The 23,639-nt window shown below is 45.4% G+C and overlaps 1 protein-coding gene across 7 annotated transcripts in view; it reads left to right on the plus strand.

Annotated features, from left to right (window-relative positions):
* MEF2D (myocyte enhancer factor 2D) overlaps positions 1 to 23,639 on the plus strand; it is a 290,869-nt gene that overhangs the window by 92,850 nt on the left and 174,380 nt on the right. For all 7 annotated transcript variants that reach the window (XM_077464178.1, XM_077464182.1, XM_077464184.1 and 4 more), the window contains exon 2: positions 13,875 to 13,938. The gene's annotated coding sequence lies outside the window, so the exon portion shown is untranslated. The remainder of the gene's footprint in view (positions 1 to 13,874; positions 13,939 to 23,639) is intronic.

The raw sequence follows: 23,639 nt of genomic DNA on the forward strand, positions 1-23,639 counted from the left end.
TTCCTCCCATGGACACCAATGAAGGGGCACTATTCCTTCCACTAATATCAACAATAGGACCCTATTCCTCACACTGATATCAATTATGGGGTATTGTTTACTTCCATTGACGCCAGGGCATATTCTACACACATTGGCCACATTCAAGCCTCTTGATGTCTGAAGAGAAGTAAACTAGCCCTTTGTTCAGAAAGTTTAGAGACCCCAGCTCTAATCGATTCCCTTTGCTTACCTTATCTCTGTTAATTTTCCTTCCCTCTGCATCTTTTCCTCTCTTCTTTTCCTTGTCTCTTGGTTTCTTTTCCTTCCCTCTGAACCTTTTCCTTCTATTCCTTCTGTACCCTTTTTTTCTTTTCTATGTTCTTTTCTTTTCACTGTCCCACTCCCATTTCTGCATCTTATCACTGTTGCTCTTCCTTCCCTCCCCGATATTTTTCTTCTGACTTCTTTTTCCTTACCTCTGTTCCGTTCCCTTTACCCTGTTTATCACCGTTGCTCTTCCTACCCTCCGGAACCTTCTCTTCTGTAACTTTTTCCTTCTGCTCCTTTTTCCATCCTTTTTTCTGCTCTTCTTTTTTTTTTTTTTTTTTTTTTTTTTTAACCTTCCTACTTTTGCCTTCTTTTTTCTTTCATTTCCTCAGTGTCCTATTTATCACAAAAAGAATGCCAACTCAAATCCAGATGGGCACCATACGGAATAATATTTCATGAGCTTCACTTTATCCATTTTGTGTGTATATATTCAATGGCTTTGCTATATATTTTATAGTGAGTGCGATTTTATGCCCCTTTTCCTTTTCCCTTTTTTCCTTTTTTTCCTTACTGTCCTATTTTTCACAAAAGAATGCCAACTCAAATCCAGATGGGCACCATACAGAATAATATTTAATGAACTGCACTTTATCCATAATGTGTGTATATATTCAATGGCTTTGCTATATATTTTATAGTGAGTGCAATTTTATGCCCCTTTTCCTTTTCCCTTTTTTCCTTTTTTTTCCTTACTGTCCTATTTTTCACAAAAGAATGCCAACTCAAATCCAGATGGGCATCGTACAGAATAATATTTCATGAACTGCACTTTATCCATTTTGTGTGTATATATTCAATGGCTTTACTATATAATTTATACTAGTGAGTGCAATTTTATGCCCTTTTTTCCTTTTGATCTTTTTCCTTAGTGTCCTATTTTTCACAAAAGAAAGCAAACTTAAATCCAGATGGGCACCATGAACTGCACTTTATCCATTTGTGTGTATATATTCAATGGCTTTACTATATATTGCATACCGGGTGCAATTTTATACCCTTTTTATGACAAATAAATATATTGCTAAGCCATTTTGTACGTGTATTACCCAATTTGGTTGCCCCCTGCCTCACACAAAGTCCCAACTCCCTCTCTATGTTCAACCATACAGAAGGAAAAAAGTTCCAAGGGGTCAAAGCGATTCGGCTCTAAAAAGAATAACATAACTTTCTTGTGTCCCGAAGGGATGAACGGGGGGGGGGGGGGGGGGGGCTTAGAACCTTCTCGGGTCCCGAAGGAAGGGGGTGGACTACGCACATTTTAATAACCTTGGTGAAAGGGCAACATTTTCCAGGTGCCATTACTTGAAGAACAAGCTGTGATCCTCACACAGTTATTGAAAAAAAAAAAAAAAATTGGAAACGAGAACAGCTCAGGAGCCATTAGAGGTGCGGAAATCAAATCTAGCTGAGAAGACAGTTTTTATATCCGCATCCGAGGCTTGTTTAACCTGATCCTCCAAGCTGCACGGTATCACTTTCCACCTGTGTGACACAGCCGGCGCTCCCGACATCAGCAGCTGATAACACCGCTGAACCACGCCGCGGTACAGTGCCAGAGAAACTGATTAGGGCTGATAATAGGCGGTAGCCAACTTAACAAACACATCCACTTTTTATTCGAAGAATCGTGTGTAGCTGTTTCGTTTTCATTTGTCTAGTGCTGGCCCTTTTTCAACAGGAACTTATGAATTACAGTGAGCCAATTGGTGCCTGCCCCCAACCACGTTGGTGCCTGCCCCCTAACCACGTTGGTGCCTGCCCCTGAGGAAGCGTTTGGCTTTAACCACTTCCGGACCGCCCACAGTTGTTATACGTCGGTAGTTTGAAGAGGAATATCATTGTTATGGCAGCAGCTAGCTACCATAACCCCTGGTGTCCTCTTCTTCAGTGGGTGGTCTGCTTCAAGATAAAAGTGGTCTCTGAGGCGGATTCACCGCAAGATCACATTTATCGGTGGCGGGAGAAGGGGCCGGCAGCAGCGGAGGCGAACGGATCCTTTGCCTGGCCTGACATGGAGACGAGTAAAGGGAAGATGGCCCCCCCCCCCCACCCGTCTCTCCATACTATTGCTGGGCAGAAGCGACCTCAAAAACGTCAGTTCCGTCCATAGCTCTTAAAGGGACATTTTTTTATTTTTTATTAAATTTTTTCTTTTTTTCTTTTCTTATTGCATTTTAGTGTCAATTTGAGATCTGAGGTCTTTTTGACCCCCAGATCTCATATTTAAGAGGTCCTGTCTTGTTTTACATTCCTTGTAATAGGAATAAAAGTGACAATTAAAAAAAAAAAAAGAACAGTGTAAAAATAAAAAATAAAAGGTAAAATAAATAAGAAAAAAAAATAAAATTTAATGCACCCAGTCCCGACGAGCTCGCGTGCAGAAGCGAACGCATAAATGAGTAGCGCCCACATATGAAAACGGTGTTCTAACCACACATGTGAGGTATCGCCGCGATCGGTAGAGCGAGAATAATAACTCTAGCACTAGAACTCCTCTGTAACTCAAAACATGCAACCTGTAGAATTTTTTAAACATCGCCTATGGAGATTTTTAAGGGTAAAAGTTTGTCGCCATTCCACGAGCGGGCACAATTTTGAAGCGCGACATGTTGGGGTATCAATTTACTCAGTGTAACATTGTCTTTCACTATATATATATATATATATATATATATATATATATATATATATATATATATATATATATATATATATATATATATATATATATATATATATATATATATAAAAATTGGCTAACTTTACTGTTGTCTTATGTTTTTTAATTTGAAAAAGTGTATTTTTTCCACAAAAAGTGCGCTTGTAAGACTGGTGCGCAAATACGGTGTGACAGAAATGATTGCAGTGACCGCTATTTTATTCTCTAAGTTGTTAGAAAAAAAAAAGTATAATGTTTGGGGGTTCTAAGTAATTTTCAGTTTTTTTCAAAAAAATATTTTTTTTACTTGTAAACAACAAATCTCAGAGGCTCGTTCTTTAAGCGTTTTAGTGGAATTCCAGCCTAAAGTTTTTATTACAATTTTGGATAGAATGGTGGGAGTTAGAACCTCCTATGAAGGTTTTTTTTTTTTTTTTTTTTTTTTTTTTTTTGGCTGCCTGTGTCCCCAAGAGACAAAACAGGAAGTGAAGTGAACAGGAAATGAAGGGAATTCTTTCTAAAATGACAAGAATGGATGGTAGTCATTGGAACAGAACGTGAAGACTCTTTTGCTTTTTGTGTTTCGTGATAGCGTATGGAATTTGCTGTCTTTGTTTCAGAGGGATTTTTCTAATTTGTTTCCATCCTGGATTGAGACGCAACAGGAAGTGTAACAGAATCCCCCATTAGAAGATTTGTCTCCTTCTCCTGTTTCGATTAAATTTTGGATTTTGGCTTTGGAGAGAAACAAACGGGGCCCTTCTGTAATCGGGACACAGGCAGCAAAAAAAAAAAAAGAAAACTCTCACCACACCATCCAAAGTCAATAAAGAAATGTGGCTTCAGATATGCTTAACTCTCTTGTTGATGGTATTTATTTCTCATTCATTCCAGTGCTCTGTCACAAAGGGGTTAATTCTATTCTGTTGAGCAATGTAAAAAAAAAAAAATCTCTTGGGCCTAAAAATCTGGGTTTCCGGACATAAAACTATTCCTCTGAATCATCCTCCTTTTTATATTGGTTGTGTGTTCTTGTCACTATTTTTATCTTGTCACTTAATCATTAGCTGTTGTGTCTGCGCTGGGCTCAGTTTCATTGTGGTAAATTTGCCCTGTGTTACTACTGTGCCCGTATTTGCATACCAGCTTGCTGCACTGGTGTTTGAAGATACTGTGACCCGCCTCATGCTGCTTTGTCAGCGCACAGGTGATGTGCATCCAAAGTATGACGATTAATTCTCTTCCCTTACCTCCCCTCCAACACATGTGGCTACTGTGTCGTGATCTGGTCTTAAGATGTTTGCATGCTGAGAATAATTAATGTGGAGATGAGGAGCTTTGACCATGGACATCTTGCCTTGAAGGGCAAAATAACAGGTTCACTTAGTTGCTGCCCTCCCCTGGTTGCTCATTCTTGGAGCCTTGAGTACTGTCTTGCCAAGTCCACGTGAAAGTGCCGAGTGTCTAAGCATCTAGTCGGCAAGTTAAATCTACAGTATTAAGACATTTTAGACATTTGTGTACTTCCAACCTTGTGGCAACAGTTTGAAGGCCCAAACTTAAGGCAACGGTTTGGTAAAGGCCCCGGCCTGTTCCTGCATGACTGTGCTCTGTGCACAAAGCCAGCCCCAAAAAGACATACTGTAGATTGATGAATTTGGTGGGGAGGAACTCAAATGGCCTTCACAGAGCCCTGACGTCAACCCTATTGACCAGTTTGGTGTTGAACTCCAGTGGTCTACACAGATACCTGACCTCTTTGAACACCTTTGGCATGAATTGGAATGTTAGTAATGGGCTGCATCTTCTAGTCCAGCATTGGTGCCTTACAAATGCTTTTTTTTGGGCTAAAAGGGCACAAATTCCCACAGACGCACACCAAATTTTTGGAAAGCCTTTCCAGAAGAACGGAGGCTGTTAGTGCCACAAAGGGAGGGAATGGGAGCTATTGCCAATGGGTTTGCAACAAGCTTATATTGGGGTCATGGTCAGGTGTCCACGTTTTGGCTATAAATTCCCACAGCCAGAAAGTTTTCCCAGAAGAATGGGAGCTTCCATAATATTGTCCATGGGTTTGAAATGTGATGTCCAACCCAACATACTTATATTGGGATCATGGTCAGGTGTCCACGTTTGGCTATAAATTCCCACAGCCACCACATTTTGTGGAAAGTTTTCCCAGAAGAATGGGAGCTTCCATAATATTGCCCATGGGTTTGGAATGTGATGTCCAACCCAACAAGCTTATATTGGGATCGTGGTCAGGTGTCCACTTTTGGCTATGAATTCCAACAGACACACACCACATTTTTTAGACAGCCATCTCAAAATAATGGAGGCCTGTTATCGCCACAAATGAGGGGGAAGGGAACCTACCATAATATTGCCCATGGTTTGGCATGTGATGTCCAACCCTACAAGCTTGTATTGCTATGATGGTCATGACCACTTTTGGCTGTAAAAATGTATGTTTTTGGGTTGTGGGATGGGACATTATGTTGAACAATGTGTGGACTAGAGCATAAGCATAGTGAGAACAGATATGTTGTGGGTGGAATTGCCTACCCCTAAGCCCTTGTACACACGGTCGGACATTCAGACGGAAAATGTCAGATCGGACCGTGTTGTCAGATAATCCGACCGTGTGTGGGCTCCATCGGACTGTTTCCCTTGGAATATCCGACGGACCAAGTTTTCCAGCTTGGCTATAAAACTTTCCGACAACATGATCCGATCGGACCTTGTCCGATCATGTGTAGAGAATTCCGATCGGACAAAGTGCCACGCATGCTCAGATCAAATTCCTACACCAAAGCTATTGGCTACTAGCCTGAACGTAGTCCCATCGTAACGAAATAACGCCATCACGTTCTGAACGATCGGATTTTCCGACAACTTTGTCCGACCGTGTGTATGCAACAGTTAAAGACAAAATCCGACGGATTTGGTTGTCGGAATGTCCGACCGTGTGTACAAGGGCTTAGACACCATGGTGTTGGGAAGGAGGAATTGGGAGTGGAGTGTTTTGTACCTGGATGGGCTCATGTTGGTGAGTCGCCAACTGTTCAACTGACCATGTTTTGGAATAGAATGTCCTACAAGCTCATATAGGTGTGTGCGTGTATATATAATAAATAAATAAATATAAATAAATAAATAAATATATATATATATATATAATATACTGATTTAGGGGTTTATGCTAGTTTCTATGTAAAAATTAGTTGGTGGTGGTGGACAGCACTTCCAATGGGATACAAAGTGGTGCAAAGAACTGTCACAAACAGTCAAACGTTGTACTATATGAAAAATGTCCAAAGGATTTATTATACTATAACACGTTATATATGTGTATGTATATAATTTTTTTCTAGTAAATTATATGTGCACCTAATGTTTTTTGGGGCATTTTTATTTAGCTCTTTTGTAAAGTAGGAAAAAAAACAGAGAATAAAGCACAACATGCACATTCTTTGGAGGATTACCTCCATTTGTTGCCCAGCACCAGCTTCTGCCCCTTGACTTGTTAAACAGCTCCGGGTCCCGCGGAAAGTGTGTTGGGTAAGCACGCCGCACCGCGGGGCACTCATTCCCATCGATCATCGCCCGAGCTCACAGCAATATTACATAACGGAAAAGAGGAAAAGCTTTCAGTCGGAAAAGAAGAACATTGCTCTGTCAGGCAGCAGAGCCGAGCCCCATCCATTGTTTAATAATTCAATTCACTTAACAGGCTGTATCGGATTTTACTTTTCACTTGATTGGACAGACAGGATCTGGAAGCCCATGGGTGCAGCCATGAAAGGGAATTCGGGAGGAGTAAGCGCGAGGAGGAGAACTGAGAGAGCGCACTGGGGAGAAAGAACAGAGTGGGCTTAACCTCCGCCACAGAAAAGAAAAGCGTAGTCGTGTTGCTTTTACGGCCATGTTCGCATGGCTGTCTTGTGGTAGGCCAGAGCCTTAGGAGATCCCGGGAGCCAGGCAGTGAAGGCCTACTATTCAGTCTTTGTAACCATATGGTCTTCCACTCCTTAGACAAGTTTCAGACTGTAATGGGGTGCAGAAGAACAGCCAGTACCTGTGTGTTTGGGGAGGTGCAGTGTGGTGTTGAGGCAGTAAATACTCGGAGATCAGATGCAATACCAGAACAGTGTTGCAGTCCATGTTCGGCAAACACAACTATCCGGGGGAGGACAACCCAACGGGCGCACTGACACAAAATGTTGCAGATAACCGGGAAACAGCAGGTCTCGGATTCTCCAAAAATGTCTGTCACAAGGGCTAGAATGCGGCCTGGCCTGTCTTCACCCAAACAGGAGGCTTCCAGGAAGGATAGCATGTCCCCGCCCTTTCCCTACTTGCCAGGAACCTCTCCTTACTGCTATTACTATGCCTGCACTACCCACACACAGAATTTGCCCCTAGCCTGGGAGCTAGGGCCTTAAATAGGCTCCACTTGACCCAAGATGGCTGCTAGTCATATGGGGCAGCAGCATCCGATCGAATAGCTTCCCCAGTGACCGAGGAAACCGTAGAGCAGTGGTTCTCAACTCCTGTCCTCAGGGCCCACTAACAGGCCAGGTTTGCATGATAACTGAAATACATCACAGGTGATATCATTTGCAGATCGGTGATTGCAGTATTCTAGTCTGCATCTCCTCCAAGGTAATACATAAAATCTGGCCTGTTAGTGGGTCCTGAGGATAGGAGTTGAGAACCACTGCCATAGAAGAACCATGTTCCTCTTGGCTTCCCTTCCAACTGCAATGCCACTGCAGTCAAGCACAACCTGCATTGTGCAAAAAGACTGCATCTGCATACATGCGTGTTTTTTTCAGTGCTCCACTGTCTTCCTAACCATAGCTCTGGTGCATCGGAGGGACCGGGGTCATCGTTGCATGCGAAGAAAGCCAGTAGGTTATATTGTTAGTTGTTGACGGCAATGCTCTGGGGATTTCCAAGTTTCTCGGAGCTGCTTGCCCCAAAATAGGTATGTTGAGACTTTAGGGTCGGTTCACGCTAGGACGACTTGTCAGGCGATTTAGTCGCCTGACAAGTAGTGTCCCGTTCTGTACAAGGGAACCGTTCTAATCGGAGTGACACAAGTCGCTCCGACTTAGAAAAAGGTCCCTGTACGACTTTGGGGGCGACTTGCATTGACTTCTATACAGAAGTCATTTTGCAAGTCGCTACGGCGGTTGCGTCCAGGTCGCCTGAGGCAGTCGCGCTGTAAGTTGTGCTGCCTCAGTGTGAACCGGACCTCAGAATTGTTCCATTGTAGAGCCTGTATGAACGAGGCCTGATGGCTACAAAATATTTGTGTTTGGTGAAGTGACTTGTATCCAAAGCCAATTTTTTTCCTTGCTGCCTGTGATCCATTGAGGAAACATTCCTTTACTTCCTGTTCTGAGGCACAACAGGAACTGTAAAGGAAGTCTTCACAATTTAAGAGAAGGCCTCTCTAAGCCCTTGTACACACGATCGGACATTCCGACAACCAAATCCGTCTGATTTTGTCCGAAACTGGTGTTGCATACACACAGTCGGACAAAGTTGTCGGAAAATCCGATCGTTCAGAACGTGATGACGTTATTTCGTTACGACGGGACTACGTTCAGGCTAGTAGCCAATAGCTTTGGTCTAGGAATTTGATCTAAGCATGCGTGGCACTTTGTCCGATCGTAATTCTCTACAAATGATCGGACAAAGTCTGATCGGATCATGTTGTCGGAAAATTTTATAGCCCAGCTCTAAAACTTAGTGGGTCGGATATTCCGATGGAAACAGTCCGACGGAGCCCACACGCGGTCGGATTATCCGACAACACGGTCCGATCGGACATTTTCCGTCGGAATGTCCGACCGTGTGTACAAGGGCTTAGATATTTGTCACTGGAATAAGTGCTCCCATTGTAATATTTCCCTTCTGTTCTTGTTGTGACAACTCAAAGTTCTTGAATTTTTTGTTAGAAAGCCACCTAAAGCATTGTCATTTTTTTTGTGCTACAAGGAAGAGCTCCCTTCGAATTTTATGATTCCCATTATCTCTTATCTGCTCAAGCCGGTGTTCTGAAGGAGACGTTCAGTTTTGCTCGAAAAATGCTCTTTTTACTGGCAGCATCAACGCATGTAAAACATGGGCTTGAGTCATACGAACCATCTGCTTTGCGTTTGGCCAAGATGAGTAACGCCACTGTTTTGTGTGTCAGGCTTACCATAATGTAGCGAGGGAATATAAACTGCCTTTATAGCCGTATGTCATTGAGACCCTGGATGGAAGCCACCATGTGTAATTGCTAAAGGATATGGGAGATGGAGGGTAGCCGGTTTTATCTGTAGCTGATAAGGCAGAGTGACATACAGACCATTATTAATCTTACGTCTGTCTGTTTTTGTGGTGATATGTACCATACATCCATCCTTTCCAAACTTTGGTCAGTAGAGTAGCACAGCCAAGAACATTTTGCAGTGTTAGAGGACAACCTGTACTATCGTTTACGGTGCCAAAAAAGCTGTTTTTTTATTTATTTTTTCGTGTTTTAATTTAAAGAGTGCCTGTAATGGAATTTAATATGTAATTCTGAAGTTCTGGTATGCCCTCAACTTCATTCGTTCACTGCAAGCCTTCCTATTGGCTAGATTGGCCTATTGCCTTTCTAGGGAAGTAGGGGAAGCCGCATAGCAGAGCTACGCATGGTTTGGGTCGTCCAGGAAAGCTGTAGGACAAAGGTACGGTATATGCAGGTACTTTTGTACTGTTGGGTTGTAATACTTAGCTCCAGTACGGGCTTGTTTCAAAGAGCCAGGCAATAATAAAATTAGTTACTGGACTGCCAAGATTCTCCCAAAAAAACACAGCTACTGAAAAATCAGAGGCTACTCATTTTGGCCTTTGTCTTAGGTAAACCTCATTCACTGCTGCAGTGTCATCTTAATAGCATCATGGGCCCCCGGGGCAAAATAGTGCACTGCGACCCCTACCAGCCTGCATCAGGTGTCCCCATCACATTCCCCCCAAACATCAGGTTCCCCTATTACGGCGTCCTCATCACAGTGCCCATATACATCAGGTGTCCTCCTCTCGGTCTCCCCTTAGGTCAGGTGTTCTCCTCTCGGTCTCCCTGTAGGTCAGGTGTCCTCCTCTCGGTCTCCCTGTAGGTCAGGTGTCCCCATCAGTCTCCCCTTAGGTCAGGTGTCCCCATCAGTCTCCCCTTAGGTCAGGTGTCCCCATCAGTCTCCCCTTAGGTCAGGTGTCCCCATCAGTCTCCCCTTAGGTCAGGTGTCCCCATCAGTCTCCCCTTAGGTCAGGTGTCCCCATCAGTCTCCCCTTAGGTCAGGTGTCCCCATCAGTCTCCCCTTAGGTCAGGTGTCCCCATCAGTCTCCCCTTAGGTCAGGTGTCCCCATCAGTCTCCCCTTAGGTCAGGTGTCCCCATCAGTCTCCCCTTAGGTCAGGTGTCCCCATCAGTCTCCCCTTAGGTCAGGTGTCCCCATCAGTCTCCCCTTAGGTCAGGTGCCCCCATCAGTCTCCCCTTAGGTCAGGTGCCCCCATCAGTCTCCCCTTAGGTCAGGTGCCCCCATCAGTCTCCCCTTAGGTCAGGTGCCCCCATCAGTCTCCCCTTAGGTCAGGTGCCCCCATCAGTCTCCCCTTAGGTCAGGTGTCCCCATCAGTCTCCCCTTAGGTCAGGTGTCCCCATCAGTCTCCCCTTAGGTCAGGTGTCCCCATCAGTCTCCCCTTAGGTCAGGTGTCCCCATCAGTCTCCCCTTAGGTCAGGTGTCCCCATCAGTCTCCCCTTAGGTCAGGTGTCCCCATCAGTCTCCCCTTAGGTCAGGTGTCCCCATCAGTCTCCCCTTAGGTCAGGTGTCCCCATCAGTCTCCCCTTAGGTCAGGTGTCCCCATCAGTCTCCCCTTAGGTCAGGTGTCCCCAACAGTCTCCCCTTAGGTCAGGTGTCCCCATCAGTCTCCCCTTAGGTCAGGTGTCCCCTTCAGTCTGCCCTTAGGTCAGGTGTTCCCCTTCAGTCTGCCCTTAGGTCAGGTGTTCCCCATCAGTCTGCCCTTAGGTCAGGTGTCCCCATCAGTCTGCCCTTAGGTCAGGTGTCCCCATCAGTCTGCCCTTAGGTCAGGTGTCCCCATCAGTCTGCCCTTAGGTCAGGTGTCCCCATCAGTCTGCCCTTAGGTCAGGTGTCCCCATCAGTCTCCCCTTGGGTCAGGTGTCCCCATCAGTCTCCCCTTGGGTCAGGTGTCCCCATCAGTCTCCCCTTAGGTCAGGTGTCCCCATCAGTCTCCCCTTAGGTCAGGTGTCCCCATCAGTCTCCCCTTAGGTCAGGTGTCCCCATCAGTCTCCCCTTAGGTCAGGTGTCCCCATCAGTCTCCCCTTAGGTCAGGTGTCCCCATCAGTCTCCCCTTAGGTCAGGTGCCCCCATCAGTCTCCCCTTAGGTCAGGTGCCCCCATCAGTCTCCCCTTAGGTCAGGTGCCCCCATCAGTCTCCCCTTAGGTCAGGTGCCCCCATCAGTCTCCCCTTAGGTCAGGTGCCCCCATCAGTCTCCCCTTAGGTCAGGTGCCCCCATCAGTCTGCCCTTAGGTCAGGTGTCCCCATCAGTCTGCCCTTAGGTCAGGTGTTCCCCTTCAGTCTGCCCTTAGGTCAGGTGTTCCCCTTCAGTCTGCCCTTAGGTCAGGTGTCCCCATCAGTCTGCCCTTAGGTCAGGTGTTCCCCTTCAGTCTGCCCTTAGGTCAGGTGTCCCCATCAGTCTGCCCTTAGGTCAGGTGTCCCCATCAGTCTGCCCTTAGGTCAGGTGTCCCCATCAGTCTGCCCTTAGGTCAGGTGTCCCCATCAGTCTGCCCTTAGGTCAGGTGTCCCCATCAGTCTGCCCTTAGGTCAGGTGTCCCCATCAGTCTGCCCTTAGGTCAGGTGTCCCCATCAGTCTGCCCTTAGGTCAGGTGTCCCCATCAGTCTGCCCTTAGGTCAGGTGTCCCCATCAGTCTGCCCTTAGGTCAGGTGTCCCCATCAGTCTGCCCTTAGGTCAGGTGTCCCCATCACGGTGTCTCTAAGTCAGGTGTCCCCATCACGGTGTCCCCTTCCATTGGGTGTCCCCGTCACAGTGCCCATACACATCAGGTATCCCCATATACATCAGGTGTCCTCATCACAATCTCCCCTTACATCAGGTGTCCTCATCAGTCTCTCGTTACATCTGGTAGACCCATCGCAGTGCCTATATACATCTGTTGTCCCCATCACAGTGTCTCTTTATGCCAGGTGCCCCCATCACAGTGCTCATATGCATCTGGTGTCCCCATCACATCCTCCCCATACATCTGGTATCCCCATCATGGTGTCCTAATACATCAGATTTTCCTATTAGAGTGTCCCCTTACCTCAGGTTCTTCTATAATGGTGTACCAATATACATCAGGTGCCCCCATCAGTGTCCTAATACATCAGGTTTCCCTATCGCGCTGTCCCCATCCATAGGGTGTCCCCATCAGTGTCCTAATATAATACATCATGTTCCCCTATTGGGGTGTCTCCTTACCTCGGGTTCCCCTGTCAAGGTGCCCTTATCCATCAGGTGTTCCCGTCACAGTGCCCATATACATCAAGTGTCCCTATCACATTGTCCCCATCCATCAGGTGTTCCTATCACATATTCAGCAGGTGTTTCCATCACATTGTCCTCCTCCATCGGGTTCCCCTATTACGCTGTCCCCATCACAGTGGCCGTATACATCAGGTGTCCCCTTCAGTCTCCCCTTACATCTTATGTCCCCATACATCAGGTCCCCCCATCACAGTTGCATCAGGGTTGTGCCCCCTTTCCCCCTTTCAGAGCACAAATGCTGTTCCCACCTGCAATGAAGTCACGCTCTCCCATGCTGAAACTAAGGTGAGTCCTCAGGCTCAGCGCCGGCTTTCTTCCATCCCCTACAGGAGGAGGAGAAGGCTGAATCCTCTCTCCAGCGGAAGCCGAAAGCTGCTAACTTCTGACAGGAGTGATGTTGCAGTTACTCCTGTCAAAGAGCAGCAGCCAAATCGCCAGCTCCCCCCCCCCCCCACCCCTTGTCCTGGCACTGATCATGGGGCCCCCATGCACTAAGACGGCGGGCGGGCGGTGCGCAGGTGTGCCCATGCATTAAGACGACCCTACGCTGCCGAAAGATTCAGCAGTACTTTTCACAATGCATTTGGAAAGGTATTCAATTCAACATTATGAATGAATGAATGAAATACTTGTATAGCGCACAATGCGAACTGAATCGCCTCTAGGCCGTATTCCTTCAAGAGAACTGCAGAGGGCAGCACTTGGAAACAGAAGGCACATGAGAATGTGTTTTTTTGAAGACCAGGAGTCATACTTTTTCGGAATTTTATGAGTATCAATAATTGTAAAGATATATAGCCAGTGGGTGCCACTTTTACAAGATCTAGGTGAACGTTAAAGTTTATGTTTGGGCAAAGTGAAATAAAACTCAGGGAAAATGTCCATGCATTTTTGTTTCTTTGCCAGTTATTTTGCCCAGACATACAACTTAAGTTGATAATTAACGTAGACTGAGATCTTTTAGGAAGTAAGTTGACTAGCAAAACGTTCATGTTTGACTGGAGCCGAAGCTTTACATTCAGCTCCAGTGCTTGTGATAGTCTACAGGCCCCCGAGAGCTCTGTTCATACCATTTGTTCTCATGTTGACACTGGTGTGAGTGCGCTAATGGCTCCTGGCCCATGTCTAATGATGTGAAACCACATCAGCTTTAAGTTTATTTCACAGCCCCCCCAGAACACAGGGAGCGTCTTCACCGGCCTCCTTCACGGGAATTAGAGCACATCTCACCATGCTTCCATCTTTCTTCTGAAGGTCCTTTGAGACGCCGAGCACGACTGATTCTATGCTTCCCTTCTCTTTCAGATAATCCTGTTTGGAAGTTTCTTCCCGTTAAATGATGGTCACAGATCTCAGGAAGAAGTTGCATGTAAGTACCTCACCGTGGGTGATTTGATCTTGGCTGTGTTTTGCTCATGCTTGAGTAGATTGGGGGGGGTTTTAGACGAGAGTAATGCAAGGTTCTGGGCGAGAACAGGTGCCACAACTTCAGAAGGGTGGTGGTATCTCTGGGAAGACTCCTGTGGGTGGTCCAGGCCCTTTTTGGCCTCCAAAAAAACAGCTTTGACCATCTCATTCTGGGGAAAACCTGTGAAAACAGTGTCAACTTTTATGGTCTGTTAACAAATGATCGAGCGTCACAGCGAACAGTTTTACGTTGAGTATCTAAAGCCAAAACTATTTTATTTTTGGCATTGTTGGAAAGCGTAGAACCCGTCATTTTTTATTGTTGGAATAGAAAGCTTAGACACTTTTTTTTTTTTTTTTAATACTGGTGTTAATCCATAACAAGAAGACATAAAACAACCAACTAGAAGACATGAAACAGCGTTGACGGTTTTATGTCTTTGTGTTATGAATTAACACCAGTAGTAATAGATTTGTGGACTCTTAGTTCCTTGGTCTTTCTGTTGCTGTATCTCAAGCTCAGGGGACCCCGCTTTTGTTGGGTAAAATTTTACCAGAGCCATTGAGCCCCATTTAAATGTTACTGAGTTCTTTCAACCATTAATTACTGATGATTCAAATCCAGAGCCTTAAAGCCCAACTCCAGGAAATTTAAAATGAACCCACTGCAAAGTGTCAATTACTTGTTTAGAGCAGTGGTCTCCAAACTGCGCCCTGGGGGCCGGATGTCCTTGGGGCACTATGCTCCATTGTTCACATCAGTGGATGAAATAATTCCCCCCACTGACACCAATGAAGGGGCAAAATGCCTCCCAGTGACACCCAACGATTGGTCACAGTTCCTCCCAATGACGTCAACGATGGGGCACAGTTCCTCCCAATGACGTCAACGACGGGGCACAGTTCCTCCCAATGACGTCAACGATGGGGCACAGTTGCTCCCAATGACGTCAACGATGGGGCACAGTTCCTCCCAATGACGTCAACGATGGGGCACAGTTCCTCCCAATGACGTCAACGATGGGGCACAGTTCCTCCCAATGACGTCAGCGATGGGGCACAGTTCCTCCCAATGACGTCAGCGATGGGGCACAGTTCCTCCCAATGACGTCAGCGATGGGGCACAGTTCCTCCCAATGACGTCAGCGATGGGGCACAGTTCCTCCCAATGACGTCAGCGATGGGGCACAGTTCCTCCCAATGACGTCAGCGATGGGGCACAGTTCCTCCCAATGACGTCAACGATGGGGCACAGTTCCTCCCAATGACGTCAGGACCTTTTCTACTCCCAATGGCCACAGTCTGCCCCCCCCCTTAAGTCTGAAGGACATTAAACTGGCTCTTTGTTTATAAAGTTTGGAGACCCCCTGGTCTAGAGGACAGAGGAAAAAAAAGATTTACTTGCCTGATCCTCTGCTGCTCCATGCTGCTAGACCAGTCTCCACAACATCTTTTCCCCCAAAATCCACACATCTAAGGTCCTGACATCATTAAGAGCAACATAGGGTCCTTAGCCCTGTGCTAGACATGATGGTGCTGAGGGACAGTCCACCGCTGTAGCATTGGGGAGCGAAATCTGCTGGGAGAGCAGGTAAGTAAAAGTGCTCCTCCTCTTCCCTAGAATACACAAGCAGTCAACCCTTGCAGTGTGGTCCCAACTCTACTACAAGGGATCATTTTTTATGTTTCCCACTGTTGGGCTTTAAGCTGGCCATACACTAGAAGATTTATGGTATGGTTGTACCAATACTCTCAGTACATTCAATAATTTGAGGAATATACACTCACTGGCCACTTTATTAGGTAGTAACCTTGCTAGTACTGGGTTGGATCTCCTTTTTACCTTCAGAACCTCCTGAATTCTTCATGGCATAGATTCAACAAGGTGTTGGAAACATTCCTCAGAGATTTCGGTTCTTATTGACATAATAGCATCACGTGGTTGCTGCAGATTTGTCGTCTGTACATCCATGATGTGAATATCCCGCATCCCAAAGGTTCTCTATTGGATGGAGATCTGGTGACTGTGGAGGCCATTGGAGTACAGTGACCTCATTGTCATGTTCAAAAAAACAGTAGTGAGATGATTGGAGCTTTGTGACATGCAGCACTATCCTGCTGGAAGGAGCCATCAGAAGATGGAGATACTGTAGTCATAAAGGGATGGACATGGTCAGCAACAATACTCATGTATTGGGGTGTTTAAGTGATGCTCAATTGGTACTAAGGGGCCTAAAGTGTGCCAGAAAAAAAATCCTCCACACCATTACACAAATCTTCCAATGGGGTAACTTCCATTGACAACTGTCTAAGAGGGGATTTCCCTCTTTGAGAGATTTCCTCTCACTTCCTGTTGTGTCTATAGCTATCCAAAAAAAAACTTGGTGGGGTTTTTTCTTCCTGTTTGTAATTCTTATGTTTGACAGTACTACAAAAATTATGAAACATACATAAGGATGCCGGAGATCAGATACAGTTGTCGTGGACATAGGTGACGTAAATTTATTACAAAGCTTCTCTGTTATTTAGTATTATTTTGGTGAACATACCAGTAACAACGACATACCAGTCATACAATTGAAGATACATAAGAGTAAAGACTAGAATGTATCCACAGTGAATAGACCTGCTTACGGTGCTTGTCAATTGGTCTACAACCCAAGTGGATCCCGGACAAGCCCCCAAATGGTGGTCTCCGATCTGGTTATAGAATATCTTTCTTACCATAACTTAGTATTATTTTGTTGATCATACCAGTAACAAGGTATTGAAGATACATAAGTGTAGAATGTATCCACAGTGAATAGACCTGCTTATGGTTCTTGTTTCACGTTGTTTATAACCCAGATGGATCCCGGAACAAACCCCAAAATGGTTGTTTCTGATCTGGTTATAGAACATCTTTCTTACCATTACTTGGTATTATTTTGGTGAACATACCAGTAACAAGGAGATACCGGTCATACAATTGAAGATACGTAAGAGTAGAGACTAGAATGTATCCACAATGAATAGACCTGCTTATGAGGCTTGGGTCACGTAGTTTACAACCCAAGTGGATCCCGGACCAGCTTTTAAAATGATGGTCTTCGATCTGGTTATAGAACATCTTTCTTACCATTACTTAGTATTATTTTGGTGAACATACCAGTAACAATGAGATATCAGTCATACAACTGAAGATGCGTAAGAGTAGAGACTAGAATGTATCCACAATGAATAGACCTGCTTATGAGGCTTGGGTCACGTGGTTTATATTCCAAGTGGATCCCGGACCAGCCCCCAAATGGTGGTCTCCGATCTGGTTGTAGAACATTTTACTTACCTAGAGGGGCCTTGAGTTTAAAAGATGGTCATAAAAAAAATGTAATTACTCAACCGAGTTCTGTGAAGAAATATTTGGTGATGCTTTAAATTGTGTTTGGTGTCCAACTTGTCTATTAATGATATGGGAGAAGATTGGCCACAGTAGGGGCTTATGAGAAGTAACCCTGGCAGAGGATTTAACATGTCGCTGATGACATAACCTGTATGTGTGGTGGCGGGGAGAGTGGGCCTTAATGCCCATATGTATTAATGGTGGCGTGCACCCTACAAATTGACTGAGCTGTCGCAGACAGCTCCTGGCCTCCGCAATTTGGTTCTGGCAAGTTGGGGTCCCCGAATTATGTGACCACTGTGATGGCCAATTATAATGATCACAGGGTCCTAAAGTCTGCCCTGCATCCCAGCATTAAAGGGCCACTGGAGGGGGTAAGGAAGGGGGTTGTTTGCCCACCACCACCCACCACCACCACCGCAGCAACCATGATTGCAAGGTATTTAAGGCCCTATTTACTTAAATGGGTCGTGTTTGGTGGTTGTACTGCCCATCGAGTACGACGGGGGAATATCGTTTTTTGCTGTACAACCCCCTCCAACCACTGTGTTGGGCTTCGGGAGGCCATAAGTCATGGCTCAGCTGTCTTATTTTTACTGCATCCTCCGCCGTGAGTGTAAATGAGCCCTTGCAAACCCAGAAGGAATTTTTCAGTAAGGGCTCATTCAAACTAGTGTGGATCGCTCTTCAGAGAGAATCTGAAAGGGGTTAAGGAGGAGTTCTATCTCCTGCTTTAATCTCTTGAACCCCTCACTAGTGTGCCACAACCCTCGTGCATGGCATGTGGTTGCAGGGCAGCACCATTCTCTTGAATGGGTCGTGTTCGGTCGGTGGTATTGGCCGCCAAAAGCAGCAGGGGGTGCAATTCCTGCCTTGGCAAAGCATTGCTGCACCTGTGGCATGTGTATACCCCCAGCCGCTATGGGGGGCAGTAAAAGCGCAGCTCAGCAGCCGAGTTTTACCATATGCTAGTGTGAATGAGCCTCAAAAGGAAGCCTTGTAGACGTGAAAGGGTTAGGAGATCAGTAGAGCGTTGGTTGGCGGACATATCACCGTGCCCTGAGAGATTCGGAGAGAGAGAGAGTGGCACCGGGGCAGTGTGGCGGCTCAGACTACAATATTAATATTTGAGATTTTTTTTTTCTTTCATCTCTCCGTTTCTCCCCTCTCACCGTCTGGCCCAATTACATCAATCTGAAGCTCTGGTGGATTATTTCCCGACCAGAACATTACGTTCTCTTCCACATGTGCCTCTCTGCATCCATCACACCGCCAGCTCCACAACAGCTGAGCAAGAGAACCCCCCCTCTCCATTATCGCCCCTCCCCTCCATTACCGCCCCCCCTCCCTCTTCTCCCCTCCCTTACCACCCTCCTCTTTCCCTTATCCAGAACATGAATCAGCTTCTGACCATTAATACACACTGCTCTCTTTGTGGCCGCCCCGGTCTCCGTCCTTTATTGCCGACACCCGGTCCTCAATTCAGGCCATGAGCTGCCCAACCCCCCCCCATGGACATTAGTCAGCTGTCAGGAGAGCTATCGTGTAAGCCAAGAGAAGTAGTACTGTGCAGAGTCCATACATAGAGAATAAGAACAGATACCGAGAATTACACTCGGCATACAGGACAAGAGAAGTAGTACTGTGCAGAGTCCATACATACAGAATAAGAACAGATACCGAGAATTACACCCGACATACAGGACAAGAGAAGTAGTACTGTGCAGAGTCCATACATACAGAATAAGAACAGATACTGAGAATTACACCCGACATACAGGACAAGAGAAGTAGTACTGTGCAGAGTCTATACATACAGAATAAGAAGAGATACTGAGAATTACACCCAGCATACAGGACAAGAGAAGTAGTACTGTGCAGAGTCCATACATACAGAATAAGAAGAGATACTGAGAATTACACCCAGCATACAGGACAAGAGAAGTAGTACTGTGCAGAGTCCATACATAGAGAATAAGAACAGATACCGAGAATTACACTCGGCATACAGGACAAGAGAAGTAGTACTGTGCAGAGTCCATACATACAGAATAAGAACAGATACCGAGAATTACACCCGACATACAGGACAAGAGAAGTAGTACTGTGCAGAGTCCATACATACAGAATAAGAACAGATACTGAGAATTACACCCGACATACAGGACAAGAGAAGTAGTACTGTGCAGAGTCTATACATACAGAATAAGAACAGATACCGAGAATTACACCCGGCATACAGGACAAGAGAAGTAGTACTGTGCAGAGTCTATACATACAGAATAAGAACAGATACCGAGAATTACACCCGACATACAGGACAAGAGAAGTAGTACTGTGCAGAGTCTATACATACAGAATAAGAACAGATACTGAGAATTACACCCGACATACAGGACAAGAGAAGTAGTACTGTGCAGAGTCCATTCATACAGAATAAGAAGAGATACCGAGAATTACACCCGACATACAGGACAAGAGAAGTAGTACTGTGCAGAGTCTATACATACAGAATAAGAACAGATACTGAGAATTACACCCGACATACAGGACAAGAGAAGTAGTACTGTGCAGAGTCCATACATACAGAATAAGAAGAGATACTGAGAATTACACCCGGCATACAGGACAAGAGAAGTAGTACTGTGCAGAGTCCATACATACAGAATAAGAAGAGATACCGAGAATTTCACCCAGGATACAGGACAAGAGAAGTAGTACTGTGCAGACAATAGGCGCTCCCACAATGTACACTCGAGGTTTTCGCTCATGGAAAGAGAATGACTTTATGATCAGAGGAAGCCGCATGTTACATTGTATCCAATCACCAACAATCCGCAGTAGATCCCGGACTGATCCGCTCTGCAGGAATAACAAATTCCTGATGTGTTGCAGTATCAGCCGCCCTGCAGCTCCTGTCCAGTGAGTTGTACCTAGTACATCATGTTATCAGGATGATGTGGGCAGAAGGAAGCATTTCCTCAGTCTCCCCCCTCCCCCTAGCGATCACTCAGACTGTACATTGTAAATTGAGAGGCCGCAGCAAGGGGCTGATCTGTGTCCGACATTTGTGGACACAGCCAAGAAACGCACAGGCACCAGTATTCGTGTGACTCTGAGCCAGCCTCTCAATGCTCTGCAGCGCTTACAAGAAATTGGCAAGAGGGGGAAAAAAAAATCCTGAATGTGTGTTCGGGCTCCTTCGCAGAGTTGGACCCCTCCGTATATCCGCGCAAAAGGGCCGTCCTTCAGGGATATGCAGGCAGCCTGTTACAATGGATGCCGGGCATTGAGATGCGAGCCTACCCTACAGCTAGGTTATCACTTAGCGTTTTTGCAGTGCGTTTTTTCAGATTTGCATAAATGCACTACTTTCCATTCGTTTCCATTCCCCCGGTGCGTTTTTTGGAAATGTGCAGGAATTTTTTATTTCTTTTTTTACATGTAACACAATGCATGTTCGGCTCAGTAGACTTCAAACGTGCGTTTTTTGGTGCGTTTTTTCCTGCATGACAAAAGAAACCACAACCCCCTCCCCCCACCCCAGCAACATTGACACATCCCAAAAACACATTAAAAATGTGTTAAAAAAGAAAGCGAAACGCGTTACAAAATGTCCAAAGCCACCTTGAAGCCTGGGTTCACACTTGTGCGACGCAGAGACCGCATGCGATCTCTGTGCGGTGCGATTTGAGACTTACATTTTATGTGGCCCAAATCGCATCCACACCAAAAATAGTTGCAGGACCCCCTTTTTTTTTCCCCCTGCACCTGAATCGCAATGCATGGGTGTTCAACCCCACGCAATGCGATTCTGGCAATCGCACTGCGTTTTGCGATCTGTTTTGGGGTGTAGTTAATCTAACATTCAGGGCTGGTTCACACCACATGCAGTCCAGTGCGTTTTTTTATTTTTTATTTTTCCCTGATTCAAAAACGCATTGGAAAGTACCGGTAGGTTATATGGTTTCCAATGGCATCGTTCACACCCAGTGCAGTCAGTTCCAGAAAATAAAGTAGAACATGCTGCATTTTTTCCTGCACTGGACTTTACTGGAACGCATCAAAAATGCACCAGACCCAGTACATTAAAAGAAAAAAAATTGTCTGGATTGCATCCGGAAACGTATCAAAAATGCACTGGAACGCGCCAAAAAAAAAGTGTTAAACATGCATGCAGAAACGCATTCCAGAACTTGTCTGGAGTGCGTTTTTTTTTGTGCTGTGATCCAGCCCTGACACCTGCAGCAGATCGCATTGGGCGCCGTCCAATTGCTTTGCAGTGCGATGCAGGGAAACGCAAGCCAATCTTGTGCGTTTCCCGAATCGCAACAGTGTGAACCAGGGCTTAGGAGGCCTGGTTCACACTTATGCGTTTTTTATTTTTATTTTGCAGAAACGCACTACAGTCCATTTAACATGGCTTCCTATGGAACACGTTCATATCTGTGCGTTTTTTTTTTTTTAGGGCTCTGGGTTCACACTGGGGCGTGCGCAAACACAGCGTGTGATCTGCACAGCGTTCCTGTGGACGTCGCTTGCTGTGTGGTTGAGCTCAAATCGCATCTGCACCAAGATGGTGAAGGACCCTGTTTTTTTTTTTTTTTCTGTACCAGAATCGCATCGCATTGCATAGGTGTGAAAAACCAATTCTGATAATCTGTTTCGGGAACCAGAGACACATGGCAAGGGTGTGAACACCCATGCGATGCGATTCTGGCAATCTGTTTTGGTGGGGTGTCGTAAATCTAACATTGACAGCCGCAGCAGATCGGATGGACGCCGTGTGATTGCGATGCAGCTGGGATCCGATGCGGGGAAACGCAGTGCGTTTCCCGTATTGCATCAGCGTAAAGCTGGGGACTTTTATATATATATATATATTTTTTTTTTTTAAAGCAAAACCGATGCGTTTTTGGTTCAGTGGACTTCAATGGAGAAGCTGCAGAGAAGTATGTAGTGCGTTTTTTTTTTTTTCACGACTTTACCGTGATTTTGCATTTTTTGTAGTCTGCCCAACAACAAATTGGCCTAAAAAGTAAATAAAAAGATAAATAAATAAATAAAATATTAAATAAATAAGATTAAATAAAAAAAAAAAAAAAAATGGAAATAAATAAAATAATAAATAAATAAAAAAATAAATGCGAAAACGATTGAAAAAAGTGTGAAAATCGCATTAAAAAAAATGCATGCACAAAAAATGCATGAAGCGCTGCAGAAACAGATCAAAATCAAACTGCATAGATCAGGGTAGCAGGCGGCCAATCAATGGCAGGTGGCCGGCAATACGGCTCTGTTCACGTCTAGTTTGCGATTGGTGCGTTCTACAGCGCGTGTAGCCTTGCGATTTTGCACACGTGGTTTTTGCCTCGATTTGCGTTTTTTTTTTTTCTGCTTTTTTTTTTGGTAAATTTTTTTTGAGCAGATTAAAAAGGGCAAAATTGCAGTAAAATCGTGGCAGAATCGCAGCAAAAGTGCACTACATGCTTTTCTGCAGCTTCTTCATTGAAGTCTATTGAACCAAAAAAGCAAAATAAGCTCCATTTTGCATTTTAATAAAAAAAAAAAAAGTCACTGACCCTTTCCAAAAAAAAACGCAGCGACTGAAAAACGCATAGATGTGAACAGATCCCATAGGAAACCATGTTAGACTGTAGTGCATTTCTGGGGGGGGCGGAGTTGCAAAAAAACGCATAGGTGTGCACCAGGCCTTACACAGACCTTCACGCGTATCCCGATTTGTGCGGGTCCAGTGCACAGATCAGAACTCCCTGAGTGGCTGAATGACGGCCTATCGCACGGGGGGGGGGGGGTATAGAGCGGCACGCCCCTAATAAATGAGGCCCAAAAAATGCATAGCGGCGCAAATGCATGTCAACAGGCCTTTTTAATGTGGCCCTACCTCAAAGCCACCTTCCCATGGCTCTGTGACTGATCACTGCCTTCACACTTCTGTCCAGTGGCGGTGTCGGCGGCCTTATCAGTCCTCCATGTTGTGGTGTCCCTGTCCTTATCAGTCCTCATCGGTAGAGCTGGTCATTGTACACATTATCAGGACAGCAAGTGGCCCTTTAAGCTGTTTGCATTAGATGACCTCCAGGCTCAGAGTGGGGGGCCGTTTCCCCTCCATTATAAAGATAAGCAAGAGAGGGGGGTTTGATAACAAAATCTTCCTAATGGTGGTCATGTGATTCTTGAGCCGGCTCTACTGTTGTAGATTTTGTGTTTTGACATTTTTCGTTTGCAAGAACGTTTATTCGGTTTTCTAATCGTTTTGGTGC

The sequence above is a fragment of the Lithobates pipiens genome, unplaced genomic scaffold (assembly GCF_037356315.1).
Source record: "Lithobates pipiens isolate NorthernLeopardFrog02 unplaced genomic scaffold, aLitPip1_a1.2 Scaffold_30, whole genome shotgun sequence".
Taxonomy (NCBI): domain Eukaryota; kingdom Metazoa; phylum Chordata; class Amphibia; order Anura; family Ranidae; genus Lithobates; species Lithobates pipiens.